This window comes from Pseudophryne corroboree, unplaced genomic scaffold, assembly GCF_028390025.1.
Source record: "Pseudophryne corroboree isolate aPseCor3 unplaced genomic scaffold, aPseCor3.hap2 scaffold_227, whole genome shotgun sequence".
Lineage (NCBI taxonomy): Eukaryota > Metazoa > Chordata > Amphibia > Anura > Myobatrachidae > Pseudophryne > Pseudophryne corroboree.
In genome coordinates, this window is record NW_026968921.1 from 326,773 (window position 1) to 344,933 (window position 18,161).

At 48.6% G+C, this 18,161-nt stretch overlaps 21 non-coding genes across 21 annotated transcripts; 7 read left to right on the plus strand and 14 right to left on the minus strand.

Moving 5' to 3' along the window:
- Nucleotides 1-429: 429 nt before the first annotated feature.
- Nucleotides 430-592, minus strand: LOC135009578 (U1 spliceosomal RNA). The gene has a single exon (XR_010209117.1). It is a non-coding gene; the product is annotated as a U1 spliceosomal RNA (small nuclear RNA).
- Nucleotides 593-744: 152 nt separating this feature from the next.
- Nucleotides 745-908, minus strand: LOC135009480 (U1 spliceosomal RNA). Its single transcript, XR_010209021.1, has one exon. It is a non-coding gene; the product is annotated as a U1 spliceosomal RNA (small nuclear RNA).
- A 674-nt stretch (nt 909-1,582) lies between these two features.
- LOC135009570 (U1 spliceosomal RNA) lies at nt 1,583-1,745 on the minus strand. The gene has a single exon (XR_010209109.1). It is a non-coding gene; the product is annotated as a U1 spliceosomal RNA (small nuclear RNA).
- A 149-nt stretch (nt 1,746-1,894) lies between these two features.
- Nucleotides 1,895-2,059, minus strand: LOC135009579 (U1 spliceosomal RNA). The gene has a single exon (XR_010209118.1). It is a non-coding gene; the product is annotated as a U1 spliceosomal RNA (small nuclear RNA).
- Nucleotides 2,060-2,729: 670 nt separating this feature from the next.
- LOC135009541 (U1 spliceosomal RNA) lies at nt 2,730-2,892 on the minus strand. The gene has a single exon (XR_010209081.1). It is a non-coding gene; the product is annotated as a U1 spliceosomal RNA (small nuclear RNA).
- Nucleotides 2,893-3,044: 152 nt separating this feature from the next.
- Nucleotides 3,045-3,208, minus strand: LOC135009475 (U1 spliceosomal RNA). Its single transcript, XR_010209017.1, has one exon. It is a non-coding gene; the product is annotated as a U1 spliceosomal RNA (small nuclear RNA).
- Nucleotides 3,209-4,180: 972 nt separating this feature from the next.
- LOC135009472 (U1 spliceosomal RNA) lies at nt 4,181-4,343 on the minus strand. The gene has a single exon (XR_010209014.1). It is a non-coding gene; the product is annotated as a U1 spliceosomal RNA (small nuclear RNA).
- A 674-nt stretch (nt 4,344-5,017) lies between these two features.
- LOC135009674 (U1 spliceosomal RNA) lies at nt 5,018-5,180 on the minus strand. The gene has a single exon (XR_010209196.1). It is a non-coding gene; the product is annotated as a U1 spliceosomal RNA (small nuclear RNA).
- A 152-nt stretch (nt 5,181-5,332) lies between these two features.
- Nucleotides 5,333-5,496, minus strand: LOC135009841 (U1 spliceosomal RNA). The gene has a single exon (XR_010209338.1). It is a non-coding gene; the product is annotated as a U1 spliceosomal RNA (small nuclear RNA).
- Nucleotides 5,497-6,167: 671 nt separating this feature from the next.
- On the minus strand, nt 6,168-6,330 carry LOC135009542 (U1 spliceosomal RNA). The gene has a single exon (XR_010209082.1). It is a non-coding gene; the product is annotated as a U1 spliceosomal RNA (small nuclear RNA).
- A 152-nt stretch (nt 6,331-6,482) lies between these two features.
- On the minus strand, nt 6,483-6,646 carry LOC135009513 (U1 spliceosomal RNA). The gene has a single exon (XR_010209054.1). It is a non-coding gene; the product is annotated as a U1 spliceosomal RNA (small nuclear RNA).
- A 674-nt stretch (nt 6,647-7,320) lies between these two features.
- LOC135009659 (U1 spliceosomal RNA) lies at nt 7,321-7,483 on the minus strand. Its single transcript, XR_010209184.1, has one exon. It is a non-coding gene; the product is annotated as a U1 spliceosomal RNA (small nuclear RNA).
- Nucleotides 7,484-7,635: 152 nt separating this feature from the next.
- LOC135009446 (U1 spliceosomal RNA) lies at nt 7,636-7,799 on the minus strand. Its single transcript, XR_010208988.1, has one exon. It is a non-coding gene; the product is annotated as a U1 spliceosomal RNA (small nuclear RNA).
- A 144-nt stretch (nt 7,800-7,943) lies between these two features.
- Nucleotides 7,944-8,059, plus strand: LOC135009765 (U5 spliceosomal RNA). Its single transcript, XR_010209265.1, has one exon. It is a non-coding gene; the product is annotated as a U5 spliceosomal RNA (small nuclear RNA).
- A 270-nt stretch (nt 8,060-8,329) lies between these two features.
- LOC135009823 (U5 spliceosomal RNA) lies at nt 8,330-8,442 on the plus strand. The gene has a single exon (XR_010209320.1). It is a non-coding gene; the product is annotated as a U5 spliceosomal RNA (small nuclear RNA).
- A 4,819-nt stretch (nt 8,443-13,261) lies between these two features.
- Nucleotides 13,262-13,425, minus strand: LOC135009437 (U1 spliceosomal RNA). Its single transcript, XR_010208979.1, has one exon. It is a non-coding gene; the product is annotated as a U1 spliceosomal RNA (small nuclear RNA).
- Nucleotides 13,426-13,569: 144 nt separating this feature from the next.
- LOC135009779 (U5 spliceosomal RNA) lies at nt 13,570-13,685 on the plus strand. Its single transcript, XR_010209279.1, has one exon. It is a non-coding gene; the product is annotated as a U5 spliceosomal RNA (small nuclear RNA).
- Nucleotides 13,686-13,955: 270 nt separating this feature from the next.
- LOC135009787 (U5 spliceosomal RNA) lies at nt 13,956-14,071 on the plus strand. Its single transcript, XR_010209286.1, has one exon. It is a non-coding gene; the product is annotated as a U5 spliceosomal RNA (small nuclear RNA).
- A 286-nt stretch (nt 14,072-14,357) lies between these two features.
- On the plus strand, nt 14,358-14,473 carry LOC135009744 (U5 spliceosomal RNA). The gene has a single exon (XR_010209244.1). It is a non-coding gene; the product is annotated as a U5 spliceosomal RNA (small nuclear RNA).
- Nucleotides 14,474-14,748: 275 nt separating this feature from the next.
- Nucleotides 14,749-14,864, plus strand: LOC135009805 (U5 spliceosomal RNA). The gene has a single exon (XR_010209303.1). It is a non-coding gene; the product is annotated as a U5 spliceosomal RNA (small nuclear RNA).
- A 286-nt stretch (nt 14,865-15,150) lies between these two features.
- LOC135009821 (U5 spliceosomal RNA) lies at nt 15,151-15,263 on the plus strand. Its single transcript, XR_010209318.1, has one exon. It is a non-coding gene; the product is annotated as a U5 spliceosomal RNA (small nuclear RNA).
- The last annotated feature ends 2,898 nt before the right edge of the window (nt 15,264-18,161 follow it).

The window sequence follows — 18,161 nt, forward strand, 5'->3', positions numbered from 1 at the left end:
ATGGTGATGTCATCCAAGCAGTGGGTCAAAGTTGGCTTCAACCCTCGTCTGCATATGAAAAGAGAAAAGGGGCGTGCAGGGCATGGTGGCCTTTTGCGGCACTTGGCTGACCCCTAGTTTGCATTAAACACCTCCACCCTCCTTCGGTGTGGGGCTCATGTTGGCTATGCCCCAGCCCCTGAAGCATTCAAGCTGATTTCTTGCAGCAGCTGGGCACTGTAACAGCTCCAGAGCTGCTCTGTAAGGCAAGTAAAAGGTTGTGGGCCCTGCAGCACTACCTGTAGTTCGCATTGTGCGTTGGAAGGCACAAAGTAAGCAGAAAGGAGGAGAAGTCAGGATAGTGCGCAAGGGCATAGAAGGGAGCTGCTGAAGAAAAGAGAAGTGGAAACAGACAGCAAACTAGGCTGGAGAGAGACCTGAGACAAAGAGATCTGAATTATACGAGACCTGACCAGGGGAAACACAAATTATGCAGTCAAGTTTCCCACATTTGGGGAAATCGCAGGAGCAGCACACCCAGAGTGCAATGGGTGAGCCTTGCCCTGGGAGAAGCACCTTCATGATCATAGTATCTCACCTGGCAGGTAAGTAGGAGTTGGGCTAGAGCTGGGGAGGGTCGCTGCTCGGGCACCCCCCTGTCAAGTGAAGGAGATCCAACTGAGGCAGCACAAAGGAACTCTCGAAAGAAGAACAAGGCTAGAGGAAGATCTGAGACAAAGAAATCTGACTTTTACCAGAGCTGACCAGAGGAAAGCACAAACACAGTCCACCACTACCACAAATAATGCAGTCGAGTTTCCCACATTTGGGGAAATCACAGGGGTCAGCATACCCAGAGTGCAATGAATGAACCGCACCCTGGGAGAACAATCTTCATAACAATGGTATCTCCTATGCAAAATAAGTATGATTTGGGATATGGCTGGGGAGGGCCGCTGCTCAGGCACATCTCTGTCAAGTAAAGGAGATTCAACTGAGGCAGCACAAGGGAACTCTCATCTGGGGACAACAACTGCAGGGAGAACACATATTTTCAGATGAACATGGGAGGGCAGAAGGCTGCCTAATACTGAAGCACCCCCAAACAACAAACCAAATGCAACAACTAGTGCAAGCATTCCTGGGGGAAGGCCTGCAGCAGATAGATTTGCATATGGTGATGTCATCCAAGCAGTGGGTCAAAGTTGGCTTCAACCCTCGTCTGCATATGAAAAGAGAAAAGGGGCGTGCAGGGCATGGTGGCCTTTTGCGGCACTTGGCTGACCCCTAGTTTGCATTAAACACCTCCACCCTCCTTCGGTGTAGGGCTCATGTTGGCTATGCCCCAGCCCCTGAAGCATTCAAGCTGATTTCTTGCAGCAGCTGGGCACTGTAACAGCTCCAGAGCTGCTCTGTAAGGCAAGTAAAAGGGTGTGGGCCCTGCAGCACTACCTGTAGTTCGCATTGTGCGTTGGAAGGCACAAAGTAAGCAGAAAGGAGGAGAAGTCAGGATAGTGCGCAAGGGCATAGAAGGGAGCGGCTCAAGAAAAGAGAAGTGGAAACAGACAGCAAACTAGGCTGGAGAGAGACCTGAGACAAAGAGATCTGAATTATACGAGACCTGACCAGGGGAAACACAAATTATGCAGTCAAGTTTCCCACATTTGGGGAAATCGCAGGGGCAGCACACCCAGAGTGCAATGGGTGAGCCTTGCCCTGGGAGAAGCACCTTCATGATCATAGTATCTCACCTGGCAGGTAAGTAGGAGTTGGGCTAGAGCTGGGGAGGGTCGCTGCTCGGGCACCCCCCTGTCAAGTGAAGGAGATCCAACTGAGGCAGCACAAGGAAACTCTCGAAAGAAGAACAAGGCTAGAGGAAGATCTGAAACAAAGAAATCTGACTTTTACCAGAGATCAGAGGAAAACACAAACACAGTCCCCCACTACCAACAAATAAAGCAGTCGCGTTTCCCACATTTGGGGAAATCACAGGGGTCAGCATACCCAGAATGCAATGAATGAACCTCACCCTGGGAGAGTAATCTTCATGACCATGGTATCTCCTATGCAAAATAAGTATGATTTGGGATAGGGCTGGGGAGGGCCGCTGCTCATGCACATCTCTGTCAAGTAAAGGAGATTCAACTGAGGCAGCACAAGGGAACTCTCATCTGGGGACAACAACTGCAGGGAGAACACATATTTTCAGATGAACATGGGAGGGCAGAAGGCTGCCTAATACTGAAGCACCCCCAAACAACAAACCAAATGCAACAACTAGTGCAAGCATTCCTGGGGGAAGTTCTGCAGAAGACGGATTTGCATACGGTGATGTCATCCAAGCAGTGGGTCAAAGTTGGCTTCAACCCTCATCTGCATATGAAAAGAGAAAAGGGGCGTGCAGGGCATGGCGGCCTTTTGCGGTGCTTGGATGACCCCTAGTTCGCATTAAACACCCCACCCTCCTTTGGTGTGGGGCTCATGTTGGCCATGCCCCATCCCCTGAAGCATTCAAGCTGATTTATTGCAGCAGCTGGGCACTGTAACAGCTCCAGAGCTGCTCTGAACGGCAAGTAAAAGGGTGTGGGCCCTGCAGCACTACCTGTAGTTTGCATTGTGCATTGGAAGGCACAAAGTAAGCAGACGGGAGAAGTCAGGATAGTGCGCAAGGGCATAGAAGGGAGCGGCTCAAGAAAAGAGAAGTTGAAACAGACAGCAAACTAGGCTGGAGAGAGACCTGAGACAAAGAGATCTGAATTATACGAGAGCCGACCAGGGGAAACACAAATTATGCAGTCAAGTTTCCCACATTTGGGGAAATCGCAGGAGCAGCACACCCAGAGTGCAATGGGTGAGCCTTGCCCTGGGAGAAGCACCTACATGATCATAGTATCTCACCTGCCAGGTAAGTAGAAGTTGGGCTAGAGCTGGGGAGGGTCGCTGCTCGGGTACCCCCCTGTCAAGTGAAGGAGATCCAACTGAGGCAGCACAAGGGAACTCTCGAAAGAAGAACAAGGCTAAAGGAAGATCTGAGACAAAGAAATCTGACTTTTACCAGAGCTGACCAGAGGAAAGCACAAACACAGTCCCCCACTACCACAAATAAAGCAGTCGAGTTTCCCACATTTGGGGAAATCACAGGGGTCAGCATACCCAGAATGCAATGAATGAACCTCACCGTGGGAGAACAATCTTCATGACCATGGTATCTCCTATGCAAAATAAGTATGATTTGGGATAGGGCTGGGGAGGGCCGCTGCTCAGGCACATCTCTGTCAAGTAAAGGAGATTCAACTGAGGCAGCACAAGGGAACTCTCATCTGGGGACAACAACTGCAGGGAGAACACATATTTTCAGATGAACATGGGAGGGCAGAAGGCTGCCTAATACTGAAGCACCCCCAAACAACAAACCAAATGCAACAACTAGTGCAAGCATTCCTGGGGGAAGGCCTGCAGCAGATGGATTTGCATACGGTGATGTCATCCAAGCAGTGGGTCAAAGTTGGCTTCAACCCTCGTCTGCATATGAAAAGAGAAAAGGGGCGTGCAGGGCATGGCGGCCTTTTGCGGCGCTTGGATGACCCCTAGTTCGCATTAAACACCTCCACCCTCCTTCGGTGTGGGGCTCATGTTGGCTATGCCCCAGCCCCTGAAGCATTCAAGCTGATTTCTTGCAGCAGCTGGGCACTGTAACAGCTCCAGAGCTGCTCTGTACGGCAAGTAAAAGGGTGTGGGCCCTGCAGCACTACCTGTAGTTTGCATTGTGCATTGGAAGGCACAAAGTAAGCAGACAGGAGGAGAAGTCAGGATAGTGCACAAGGGTATAAAAGGGAGGGGCTCATGAAAAAAGAAGTGGAAACAGACAGCAAACTAGGCTGGAGAGAGACCTGAGACAAAGAGATCTGAATTATACGAGAGCCGACCAGGGGAAACACAAATTATGCAGTCAAGCTTCCCACATTTGGGGAAATCATAGTGCAATGGGTGAGCCTTGCCCTGGGAGAAGCACCTTCATGATCATAGTATCTCACCTGGCAGGTAAGTAGGAGTTGGGCTAGAGCTGGGGAGGGTCGCTGCTCGGGCACCCCTCTGTCAAGTGAAAGAGATCCAACTGAGGCAGCACAAGGAAACTCTCGAAAGAAGAACAAGGCTAGAGGAAGATCTGAGACAAATAAATCTGACTTTTACCAGAGCTGACCAGAGGAAAGCACAAACACAGTCCCCCACTACCACAAATAATGCAGTCGAGTTTCCCACATTTTGGAAATCACAGGGGTCAGCATACCCAGAATGCAATGAATGAACCGCACCCTGGGAGAACAATCTTCATGACCATGGTATCTCCTATGCAAAATAAGTATGATTTGGGATAGGGCTGGGGAGGGCCGCTGCTCAGGCACATCTCTGTCAAGTAAAGGAGATTCAACTGAGGCAGCACAAGGGAACTCTCATCTGGGGACAACAACTGCAGGGAGAACACATATTTTCAGATGAACATGGGAGGGCAGAAGGCTGCCTAATACTGAAGCACCCCCAAACAACAAACCAAATGCAACAACTAGTGCAAGCATTCCTGGGGGAAGGCCTGCAGCAGATGGATTTGCATACGGTGATGTCATCCAAGCAGTGGGTCAAAGTTGGCTTCAACCCTCGTCTGCATATGAAAAGAGAAAAGGGGCGTGCAGGGCATGGCGGCCTTTTGCGGCGCTTGGATGACCCCTAGTTCACATTAAACACCTCCACCCTCCTTCGGTGTGGGGCTCATGTTGGCTGTGCCCCAGCCCCTAAAGCATTCGAGCTGATTTCTTGCAGTAGCTGGGCACTGTAACAGCTCCAGAGCTGCTCTGTACGGCAAGTAAAAGGGTGTGGGCCCTACAGCACTACCTGTAGTTTGCATTGTGCATTGGAAGGCACAAAGTAAGCAGACAGGAGGAGAAGTCAGGATAGTGCACAAGGGTATAAAAGGGAGGGGCTCATGAAAAAAGAAGTGGAAACAGACAGCAAACTAGGCTGGAGAGAGACCTGAGACAAAGAGATCTGAATTATACGAGAGCCGACCAGGGGAAACACAAATTATGCAGTCAAGCTTCCCACATTTGGGGAAATCGCAGGGGCACCACACCCAGAGTGCAATGGGTGAGCCTTGCCCTGGGAGAAGCACCTTCATGATCATAGTATCTCACCTGGCAAGTAAGTAGGAGTTGGGCTAGAGCTGGGGAGGGTCGCTGCTCGGGCACCCCCCTGTCAAGTGAAAGAGATCCAACTGAGGCAGCACAAGGGAACTCTCGAAAGAAGAACAAGGCTAGAGGAAGATCTGAGACAAATAAATCTGACTTTTACCAGAGCTGTCCAGAGGAAAGCACAAACACAGTCCCCCACTACCACAAATAATGCAGTTGAGTTTCCCACATTTGGGGAAATCACAGGGGTCAGCATACCCAGAATGCAATGAATGAACCTCACCCTGGGAGAACAATCTTCATGACCATGGTATCGCCTATGCAAAATAAGTATGATTTGGGATAGGGCTGGGGAGGGCCGCTGCTCAGGCACATCTCTGTTAAGTAAAGGAGATTCAACTGAGGCAGCACAAGGGAACTCTCATCTGGGGACAACAACTGCAGGGAGAACACATATTTTCAGATAAACATGGGAGGGCAGAAGGCAGCCTAATACTGAAGCACCCCCAAACAACAAACCAAATGCAACAACTAGTACAAGCATTCCTGGGGGAAGGCCTGCAGCAGATGGATTTGCATATGGTGATGTCATCCAAGCAGTGGGTCAAAGTTGGCTTCAACCCTCGTCTGCATATGAAAAGAGAAAAGGGGCGTGCAGGGCATGGCGGCCTTTTGCGGCGCTTGGATGACCCCTAGTTCGCATTAAACACCTCCACCCTCCTTCGGTGTGGGGCTCATGTTGGCTATGCCCCAGCCCCTGAAGCATTCAAGCTGATTTCTTGCAGCAGCTGGGCACTGTAACAGCTCCAGAGCTGCTCTAAACGGCAAGTAAAAGGGTGTGGGCCCTGCAGCACTACCTGTAGTTTGCATTGTGCATTGGAAGGCACAAAGTAAGCAGACGGGAGAAGTCAGGATAGTGCGCAAGGGCATAGAAGGGAGCGGCTCAAGAAAAGAGAAGTTGAAACAGACAGCAAACTAGGCTGGAGAGAGACCTGAGACAAAGAGATCTGAATTATACGAGAGCCGACCAGGGGAAACACAAATTATGCAGTCAAGTTTCCCACATTTGGGGAAATCGCAGGAGCAGCACACCCAGAGTGCAATGGGTGAGCCTTGCCCTGGGAGAAGCACCTACATGATCATAGTATCTCACCTGCCAGGTAAGTAGAAGTTGGGCTAGAGCTGGGGAGGGTCGCTGCTCGGGTACCCCCCTGTCAAGTGAAGGAGATTCAACTGAGGCAGCACAAGGGAACTCTCGAAAGAAGAACAAGGCTAGAGGAAGATCTGAGACAAATAAATCTGACTTTTACCAGAGCTGACCAGAGGAAAGCACAAACACAGTCCCCCACTACCACAAATAATGCAGTCGAGTTTCCCACATTTGGGGAAATCACAGGGGTCAGCATACCCAGAATGCAATGAATGAACCTCACCCTGGGAGAACAATCTTCATGACCATGGTATCTCCTATGCAAAATAAGTATGATTTGGGATAGGGCTGGGGAGGGCCGCTGCTCAGGCACATCTCTGTCAAGTAAAGGAGATTCAACTGAGGCAGCACAAGGGAACTCTCATCTGGGGACAACAACTGCAGGGAGAACACATATTTTCAGATGAACATGGGAGGGCAGAAGGCTGCCTAATAATGAAGCACCCCCAAACAACAAACCAAATGCAACAACTAGTGCAAGCATTCCTGGGGGAAGGCCTGCAGCAGATGGATTTGCATACGGTGATGTCATCCAAGCAGTGGGTCAAAGTTGGCTTCAACCCTCGTCTGCATATGAAAAGAGAAAAGGGGCGTGCAGGGCATAGCGGCCTTTTGCGGCGCTTGGATGACCCCTAGTTCGCATTAAACACCTCCACCCTCCTTCGGTGTGGGGCTCATGTTGGCTATGCCCCAGCCCCTGAAGCATTCAAGCTGATTTCTTGCAGCAGCTGGGCACTGTAACAGCTCCAGAGCTGCTCTGTACGGCAAGTAAAAGGGTGTGGGCCCTGCAGCACTACCAGTAGTTTGCATTGTGCATTGGAAGGCACAAAGTAAGCAGACAAGAGGAGAAGTCAGGATAGTGCACAAGGGTATAAAAGGGAGGGGCTCATGAAAAAAGAAGTGGAAACAGACAGCAAACTAGGCTGGAGAGAGACCTGAGACAAAGAGATCTGAATTATACGAGAGCCGACCAGGGGAAACACAAATTATGCAGTCAAGCTTCCCACATTTGGGGAAATCGCAGGGGCACCACACCCAGAGTGCAATGGGTGAGCCTTGCCCTGGGAGAAGCACCTTCATGATCATAGTATCTCACCTGGCAGGTAAGTAGGAGTTGGGCTAGAGCTGGGGAGGGTCGCTACTCGGGCACCCCCCTGTCAAGTGAAAGAGATCCAACTGAGGCAGCACAAGGGAACTCTCGAAAGAAGAACAAGGCTAGAGGAAGATCTGAGACAAATAAATCTGACTTTTACCAGAGCTGACCAGAGGAAAGCACAAACACAGTCCCCCACTACCACAAATAATGCAGTCGAGTTTCCCACATTTGGGGAAATCACAGGGGTCAGCATACCCAGAATGCAATGAATGAACCTCACCCTGGGAGAACAATCTTCATGACCATGGTATCGCCTATGCAAAATAAGTATGATTTGGGATAGGGCTGGGGAGGGCCGCTGCTCAGGCACATCTCTGTCAAGTAAAGGAGATTCAGCTGAGGCAGCACAAGGGAACTCTCATCTGGGGACAACAACTGCAGGGAGAACACATATTTTCATATAAAAATCTTGGTCATGCTCTGGTTTCTCTTCAGAACGAACAAATCTTTCGCCTCTTACTAAAGATTTCCGTGGAGAGGAGCAAAACCGAGTTTTATCTCAATTTTTGCATGCCCCATCTTTTTGGGGTTTCTTTTACCGGTTTAAAGATAGAATGAGTGTGCTTTAATGTAAGCTCATTTGCATAGAAATGACAGTAAATGTTTATTTATGTTCAAACAGAACTTTCTTGACCATGCTACTTGCTTTAAAGATCTGGGAGCACATGGAATACAGTACAAACCATGCTTATAGCAAGGAGAAGCCAGGTGAGAAATCTGCTTTCTTTCAAATTGGGCGCTCACTTTGATCTGAATGAGGACTGCTGGCATGGCACTCAGGCGACAGGTGGAATCTTGGTCATGCTCTGGTTTCTCTTCAGAACGAACAAATCTTTCGCCTTTTACTAAAGATTTCCGTGGAGAGGAGCAAAACTGAGTTTTATCTCAATTTTTGCATGCCCCATATCATACCTCCCAACTGTCCCGATTTTCGCGGGACAGTCCCGTTTTTTGGGGACTGTCCCGCTGTCCCACCTGCGGGCCGCAGTGTCCCGCGGTGGGGAGGACAATTGGGAGGCTCTGTCTGACGCTGCCCTGCTTAGCAGAGCAGCGGTGAATAGACGCTGTGCGCATGCGCACAGCGTCTATTCACTGAAGTCAGAGGGAGAGGTGGCATGCCAGCGGCTCACAGAGCGCTGGGCATGCCCGCTCAGTGCCGAAAACGGGGGCGTGACTCGCGATCGCGGGTCCTCCCGCGAAGCCACGCCCCCTTTTACTTAGGCCACACCCTTTTTGGGAGCGCGCGCGACTTCGCCGCGCGTGTGTCCCTCTTTGCGAGCCGACAAAGTTGGGAGGTATGCCCATATTATTGGGGTTTCTTTTATCAGTTTAAAGACAGAACGAGTTTGCTTTCTTGTTAGCTTTAATGTAAGTTTATTTGCATAACAATGACAGTAAATGTTTGTTTCTTTTCAAACAGAACTTTCTTGACCATGCTACTTGCTTGAAAGATCTGGGAGCACATGGAAAACAGTACAAACCATGCAGTATCACAAGAGCCTTTATTTGATCTTTCATGAAGATAGAGCAGAATTGAGGACACGTCAACAATTTCTGCCGAAGGTGGTTCATCTTTCCACATGGTGCCTTTGGCCACTGACACCTTCGTTGAGTCAAAGTCTCTGGCTGTGGTCAGAACTTTGAAAATTTATGTCACCAGAACGGTTCAGATTAGGAAAACAGAGGCTCTGTTTGTCCTGTATGCTCCCAACAGGATTGGGTGTCCTGCTTCCATGTAGACCATTATGCGCTGGATCTGTGGTAAGATTCAGCATGCTCATTCCATGGCAGGATTGCCGTTACTGAATTAGGTGAAGACCCATTCTACTAGAAAGGTGGGTTCATCCTGGGCAGCTGGTCGGGGAGTCTTGGCATTGCAACTTTGCCGAGCAGCTATTTAGTAAACACTTTTGCTAAGTTTTACAAGTTTGATACCTTGGCCGATGATAACTTCAAGTTGGGTCATTCGGTGCTGCAGAGTCGTACGCACTCTTCCACCCGTTCAAGAGCTTTGGTATAACCCCATGGTTCTTAATGTGACCCCAGCATCCTCTAGGTCGTATGAGAAAATAGGATTTTAATACCTACCGGTAAATCCTTTTCTCTTAGTCTGTAGAGGATGCTGGGCACCCGTCCCAGTCCATACTGTGTCTGCAGTTATTACTTGTGGTTATACACATGTTGTGTTATGGTTCTGGTCAGCTTTTTGCTGCAATTGTTCATGCCGTTGGCTTGTGTTCTGTTGAATGCCACGTTCTGCGGCATGCTTAAGGTGTGAGCTGGTAAGATGCTCACCTTAGTTTAACAATAAATCCTTTCCTCGAAATGTCCGTCTCCATGGGCACAGTTCCTATAACTGGAGTCTGGAGGAGGGGCATAGAGGGAGGAGCCAGTTCACACCCTTTGATAGTCTTAAAGTGCCCATGTCTCTTGCGGATCCCGTCTATACCCTATGGTTCTTAATGTGACCCCAGCATCCTCTACGGACTAAGAGAAAAGGATGCCCTTGCGCACTATCCTGACTTCTCCTCCCGTCTGCTTACTTTGTGCCTTCCAACGCACAATGCAAACTACAGGTGGTGCTGCAGGGCCCACACCCTTTTACTTGCCTTACAGAACAGCTCTGGAGCTGTTACAGTGCCCAGCTGCTGCAAGAAATCAGCTTGAATGCTTCAGGGGATGGGGCATGGCCAACATGAGCCCCACACCAAAGGAGGGTGGGGGTGTTTAATGAGAACTAGGGGTCATCCAAGCACTGCAAAAGGCCGCCATGCCCTGCACGCCCCTTTTCTCTTTTCATATGCAGATGAGGGTTCCAGCCAACTTTGGCCCACTGCTTGAATAACATCACTGTATGCAAATCCGTCTGCTGCAGACCTTCCCCCAGGAAGGCTTGTACTAGATGTTGCATATGGTTTGATATTTGATGGTGCTTCAGTATTAGGCAGCCTTCCGCCCTCCCATGTTCATCTGAAAAGATGTGGTCTCCCTGCAGTTGTTGTCCCCAGACGAGAGTTCCCTTGTGCTTCCTCAGTTGAATCTCCTTAACTTGACGGGGGAGGGGCTGCCCGAGCAGCCACCCTCCCCAGCCCTATCCCAACTCATACTTATTTTGCATATGAGATCTCTTGATCATGAAGATTGTTATCACAGGGTGAGGTTCATCCATTATATTTTAAAATAGGAAGGTACAAATTACATATTTGAATTGCATTTATGTGCTGGATTCAAATGTCCCCCCCCCCTTCCTTTCTCAATTGTGCCCGTCAGCAGCTATTCTAAGGTTGCTGCCAATGGGTGTGACACATTAATTTCTTCTGTGGGGTACACTGGACTCCACAAGGATTCACATTGGGGTGTAGAGTAGGATCTTGATCTGAGGCACCAACCGGCTCAAAGCTTTTGACTGTTCCCAAGATGCTCAGTGCATTCTCCTCTATAACCCCGCTTCCATGAACAGGGAGTTCAGTTTGTAGTTGGTGCCTTCAGTAGCAGGCCACTTAACAGGGGCCTGCCTCAGGCAGCCTATTCTTAGCTATAAATTTTGACAAGAAAAGAAGAACTTGTTTTATGAGAATCTACAAGGGCTGCAGCAGGCTAGGTCTAATAGACATCTTTACTGCAGCTTCATCACTCCCAGCGGCGCTGTATACTCCCGTGCCCTGGTTGCTGGGTCACTGCAGCGGAGGGTCCGGTTTCATCCTAAGGTCAGTCACACACACACCACCCTTCCGGATCACGAGGCCGCTGATGAAGGGGAGCGTGGCCGTAGGGGGTGGACCGTGTGCGCACTGGCGTGGACACTGATTACTGGGCAGCCGCTCCACTAGCCACCAGGTACAGTTAAGGAGCACAGGTCTGGGGGTTTTTCTCCTATATTAACCCAATTTTGTACTGCCCGCAGCGCATTGTGATAGGTAATAGGGCCTGATTCAGGTTGGATTGCAATCACAATAAGCGATCCAACTGCAAAAATTGCTAAGAGCATACGCATGTGCCTGCATTTTCTGCGGCACCCCGCAGAGAATGCGATCGCCTCTGCCTGTCAATCGGGGCGGGGGGGGGGATAGGTGGGTCAGCAACACTCCATTTCCAAGTCAGGGATGGAGCGGTGCGGGGGCAAGGCTTCAAAATGGGGTCTGCAACGGAGGAGACACAGGGGGCGTGGTCACAGCGGCTGTATGACATCACATTCAGCCGCTGTGATCACAAAAATGGTGGCGGCTTCCTGCGCGCACATACAGTCTGCACCAGCAGGAGGCTACACCATTTTTTATGATCACGCTGAACTGCAGTGCGACTGCAATTACAGCATGGTCAAGAAGGGAGGCGTCATGCTGGGTGGCCATGCCCTTTCACTGTGCAGGAGCCAGCACTGCTCACACACTAGTCCCCGGGTGCAGCCCCCAACCCCCGGGACACCCGGAGCAACAAAATGTAGATTCAGGCCACCAGGCCACGCCCCTACCTATGAAACCATGCCTCCTTTTTACCATTGCGCTGCTTATCTGCGCGCACTGCATTACAATCTCCCTCGCCACCTCTCTGGGTGTCACCAGTGATAGTGACACCTCTGCCATGCTTGTAGCAGCTGGTCCTAAGATCTACGCCTCAAGCCCTGAGTGTTTGCCCTTGTGACTTGTTGATCATCATAGCGAAGCAGATGCTTACAGAAAACTGCAGGGGCTTAGATTGAAAATAAAAAAATTGATGGGTATAAGGTAGAGAGGAGCGGGTTCGGTTCTCCGAGAACCGAATTCCCCACGAACTCCACGTTGTTTACACTGGTCCGAGGCAGGCTCGGTTGTTCCCGCCTGACTCGGAAAACCTGAACAAGGGAAAATGTCATCATCCCGCTGTCGGATTCTCGCGAGATTCGGATTCCATATAAAGAGCTGCTTGTTGCCGCCATTTTTACTCGTGCTTTGAAGAGAGAGCGGAATGGACGTGGCTATGTTCTCTCAGTGGAAATCTCAATATCAGTGCTCAGTATCAGTGGTTACTTATTGCTGCTCAGTAATACTAGTAGTGTGTCTCTCCTGCTCAGTGTCAGTTCTCAGTAGTATCCTCATCAGTGCTCAGTATCACTGCTCATTGTCTTGTGCTGCATTGTGGTGCTCAGCATACTACAGTACATTACTAATAGTCCAGTGCTGCATCTTGCTGCTCAGTGTCAGTTCTAGTATCCTCATCAGTGCTCACTATCACTGTTCATTGCATTTTGGTTTTCTGTATACTACAGTAACATAGTAATATAGTAACATATAGTAACATAGTTTTTGAGGTTGAATAGAGGCAAATTGCCCATCGTGTTCAACCTGTTTTAAGTTGTGATGATTCTACATACTTGCTGAATAATGTTTTATGACTAGTTAGCTACTATAACTCATGTTACCCCCGGATTAACCATGTTGATATTTTAAGTATTATAACCTTAGATAGCTTTTTCATTCAGAAATGTATCCATTCCTTTTTTAAATCCAATTACAGAGTCCGCCATTACCACCTTCCCTGGCAGGGAATTCCACATCCTGATTGCCCTAACAGTGAAGATCATAGTATCTCACCTGGCAGGTAAGTAGGAGTTGGGCTAGAGCTGTGGAGGATTGCTGCTCGGGCACCCCCTGTCAAGTGAAGGAGATCCAACTGAGGCAGCACAAGGGAACTCTCGAAAGAAGAACAAGGCTAGAGGAAGATCTGAGACAAAGAAATCTGACTTTTACCAGAGCTGACCAGAGGAAAGCACAAACACAGTCCCCCACTACCACAAATAATGCAGTCGAGTTTCCCACATTTGGGGAAATCACAGGGGTCAGCATACCCAGAATTCAATGAATGAACCTCACCCTGGGAGAACAATCTTCATGACCATGGTATCTCCTATGCAAAATAAGTATGATTTGGGATAGGGCTGGGGAGGGCCGCTGCTCAGGCACATCTCTGTCAAGTAAAGGAGATTCAACTGAGGCAGCACAAGGGAACTCTCATCTGGGGACAACAACTGCAGGGAGAACACATATTTTCAGATGAAAATCTTGGTCATGCTCTGGTTTCTCTTCAGAACGAACAAATCTTTCGCCTTTTACTAAAGATTTCCGTGGAGAGGAGCAAAACTGAGTTTTACCTCAATTTTTGCATGCCCCATCTTTTTGGATTTTCTTTTATCGGTTTAAAGATAGAATGAGTGTGCTTTAATGAAAGCTCATTTGCATAGAAATTACAGTAAATGTTTGTTTCTTTTCAAACAGAACTTTCTTGACCATGCTACTTGCTTGAAAGATCTGGGAGCACATGGAATACAGTACAAACCATGCTTATAGCAAGGAGAAGCCAGGTGAGAAATCTGCTTTCTTTCAAATTGGGCGCTCACTTTGATCTGAATGAGGACTGCTGGCATGGCACTCAGGCGACAGGTGGAATCTTGGTCATGCTCTGGTTTCTCTTCAGAATGAACAAATCTTTCGCCTTTTATTAAAGATTTCCGTGGAGAGGAGCAAAACTGAGTTTTATCTCAATTTTTGCATGCCCCATATTATTGGGGTTTCTTTTATCAGTTTAAAGACAGAACGAGTGTGCTTTCTTGTTGGCTTTAATGTAAGTTTATTTGTATAACAATGATAGTAAATGTCTGTTTCTTTTCAAACAGAACTTTCTTGACCATGCTACTTGCTTGAAAGATCTGGGAGCACATGGAAAAGAGTACAAACCATGCTTATAGCAAGGGGAAGCCTGGTGAGAAATCTGCTTTCTTTCTTTCAAATTGGGTGCTCACTTTGAGCTGAATGAGGACTGCTGGCATGGCACTCAGGCGACAGGTGGAATCTTGGTCATGCTCTGGTTTCTCTTCAGAACGAACAAATCTTTCGCCTTTTACTAAAGATTTCCGTGGAGAGGAGCAAAACTGAGTTTTATCTCAAATTTTGCATGCCCCATCTTATTGGGGTTTTATTTTATCTGTTTAAAGATAGAACGAGTGTGCTTTAATGTAAGCTCATTTGCATAGAAATGACAGTAAATGTTTGTTTCTTTTCAAACAGAACTTTCTTGACTATACTAATTGCTTGAAAGATCTGGGAACACATGGAAAAGAGTACAAACCATGTTTATAGCTAGGGGAAGCCTGGTGAGAAATCTGCTTTCTTTCTTTCAAATTGGGTGCTCACTTTGAGCTCAATGAGAACTGCTGGCATGGCACTCAGGCGACAGGTGGAATCTTGGTCATGCTCTGGTTTCTCTTCAGAACTAACAAATATTTCGCCTTTTATTAAAGATTTCCGTGGAGAGGAGCAAAACTGAGTTTTATCTCAATTTTTGCATGCCCCATATTATTGGGGTTTCTTTTATCAGTTTAAAGACAGAACGAGTGTGCTTTCTTGTTAGCTTTAATGTAAGTTTATTTGCATAACAATGACAATAAATGTCTGTTTCTTTTCAAGCAGAACTTTCTTGACCATACTAATTGCTTGAAAGATCTGGGAGCACATGGAAAAGAGTACAAACCATGTTTATAGCAAGGGGAAGCCTGGTGAGAAATCTGCTTTCTTTCTTTCAAATTGGGTGCTCACTTTGAGCTGAATGAGGACTGCTGGCATGGCACTCAGGCGACAGGTGGAATCTTGGTCATGCTCTGGTTTCTCTTCAGAACGAACAAATCTTTCGCCTTTTACTAAAGATTTCCGTGGAGAGGAGCAAAACTGAGTTTTATCTCAATTTTTGCATGCCCCATATCATACCTCTCAACTGTCCCGATTTTCGCGGGACAGTCCCGTTTTTTGGGGACTGTCCCGCTGTCCCACCTGCGGGCCGCAGTGTCCCGCGGTGGGGAGGACAGTTGGGAGGCTCTGTCTGTCGCTGCCCTGCTTAGCAGAGCAGCGGTGAATAGTCGCTGTGCGCACAGCGTCTATTCACTGAAGTCAGAGGGAGAGGTGGCATGCCAGCGGCTCACAGAGCGCTGGGCATGCCCCCTCAGTGCCGAAAACGGGGGCGTGACTCGCGATCGCGGGTCCTCCCGCGAAGCCATGCCCCTTTTTACTTAGGCCACACCCTTTTTGGGAGCGCGTGCGACTTCGCCGCGCGTGTGTCCCTCTTTGCGAGCCGACAAAGTTGGGAGGTATGCCCATATTATTGGGGTTTCTTTTATCAGTTTAAAGACAGAACGAGTGTGCTTTCTGGTTAGCTTTAATGTAAGTTTATTTGCATAACAATGACAGTAAATGTTTGTTTCTTTTCAAACAGAACTTTCTTGACCATGCTACTTGCTTGAAAGATCTGGGAGCACATGGAAAACAGTACAAACCATGCAGTATCACAAGAGCCTTTATTTGATCTTTCATGAAGATAGAGCAGAATTGAGGACACGTCAACAATTTCTGCCGAAGGTGGTTCATCTTTCCACATGGTGCCTTTGGCCACTGACACCTTCGTTGAGTCAAAGTCTCTGGCTGTGGTCAGAACTTTGAAAATTTATGTCACCAGAACGGTTCAGATTAGGAAAACAGAGGCTCTGTTTGTCCTGTATGCTCCCAACAGGATTGGGTGTCCTGCTTCCATGTAGACCATTATGCGCTGGATCTGTGGTAAGATTCAGCATGCTCATTCCATGGCAGGATTGCCGTTACTGAATTAGGTGAAGACCCATTCTACTAGAAAGGTGGGTTCATCCTGGGCAGCTGGTCGGGGAGTCTCGGCATTGCAACTTTGCCGAGCAGCTATTTAGTAAACACTTTTGCTAAGTTTTACAAGTTTGATACCTTGGCCGATGATAACCTCAAGTTGGGTCATTCGGTGCTGCAGAGTCGTACGCACTCTTCCACCCGTTCAAGAGCTTTGGTATAACCCCATGGTTCTTAATGTGACCCCAGCATCCTCTAGGTCGTATGAGAAAATAGGATTTTAATACCTACCGGTAAATCCTTTTCTCTTAGTCTGTAGAGGATGCTGGGCACCCGTCCCAGTCCATACTGTGTCTGCAGTTATTACTTGTGGTTATACACATGTTGTGTTATGGTTCTGGTCAGCTTTTTGCTGCAATTATTCATGCCGTTGGCTTGTGTTCTGTTGAATGCCACGTTCTGCGGCATGCTTAAGGTGTGAGCTGGTAAGATGCTCACCTTAGTTTAACAATAAATCCTTTCCTCGAAATGTCCGTCTCCATGGGCACAGTTCCTATAACTGGAGTCTGGAGGAGGGGCATAGAGGGAGGAGCCAGTTCACACCCTTTGATAGTCTTAAAGTGCCCATGTCTCTTGCGGATCCCGTCTATACCCCATGGTTCTTAATGTGACCCCAGCATCCTCTACGGACTAAGAGAAAAGGATGCCCTTGCGCACTATCCTGACTTCTCCTCCCGTCTGCTTACTTTGTGCCTTCCAACGCACAATGCAAACTACAGGTGGTGCTGCAGGGCCCACACCCTTTTACTTGCCTTACAGAACAGCTCTGGAGCTGTTACAGTGCCCAGCTGCTGCAAGAAATCAGCTTGAATGCTTCAGGGGATGGGGCATGGCCAACATGAGCCCCACACCAAAGGAGGGTGGGGGTGTTTAATGAGAACTAGGGGTCATCCAAACACTGCAAAAGGCCGCCATGCCCTGCACGCCCCTTTTCTCTTTTCATATGCAGATGAGGGTTCCAGCCAACTTTGGCCCACTGCTTGAATAACATCACTGTATGCAAATCCGTCTGCTGCAGACCTTCCCCCAGGAAGGCTTGTACTAGATGTTGCATATGGTTTGATATTTGATGGTGCTTCAGTATTAGGCAGCCTTCCGCCCTCCCATGTTCATCTGAAAAGATGTGGTCTCCCTGCAGTTGTTGTCCCCAGACGAGAGTTCCCTTGTGCTTCCTCAGTTGAATCTCCTTAACTTGACGGGGGAGGGGCTGCCCGAGCAGCCACCCTCCCCAGCCCTATCCCAACTCATACTTATTTTGCATATGAGATCTCTTGATCATGAAGATTGTTCTCACAGGGTGAGGTTCATCCATTATATTTTAAAATAGGAAGGTACAAATTACATATTTGAATTGCATTTATGTGCTGGATTCAAATGTCCCCCCCCCCCTTCCTTTCTCAATTGTGCCCGTCAGCAGCTATTCTAAGGTTGCTGCCAATGGGTGTGACACATTAATTTCTTCTGTGGGGTACACTGGACTCCACAAGGATTCACATTGGGGTGTAGAGTAGGATCTTGATCTGAGGCACCAACCGGCTCAAAGCTTTTGACTGTTCCCAAGATGCTCAGTGCATTCTCCTCTATAACCCCGCTTCCATGAACAGGGAGCTCAGTTTGTAGTTGGTGCCTTCAGTAGCAGGCCACTTAACAGGGGCCTGCCTCAGGCAGCCTATTCTTAGCTATAAATTTTGACAAGAAAAGAAGAACTTGTTTTATGAGAATCTACAAGGGCTGCAGCAGGCTAGGTCTAATAGACATCTTTACTGCAGCTTCATCACTCCCAGCGGCGCTGTATACTCCCGTGCCCTGGTTGCTGGGTCACTGCAGCGGAGGGTCCGGTTTCATCCTAAGGTCAGTCACACACACACCACCCTTCCGGATCACGAGGCCGCTGATGAAGGGGAGCGTGGCCGTAGGGGGTGGACCGTGTGCGCACTGGCGTGGACACTGATTACTGGGCA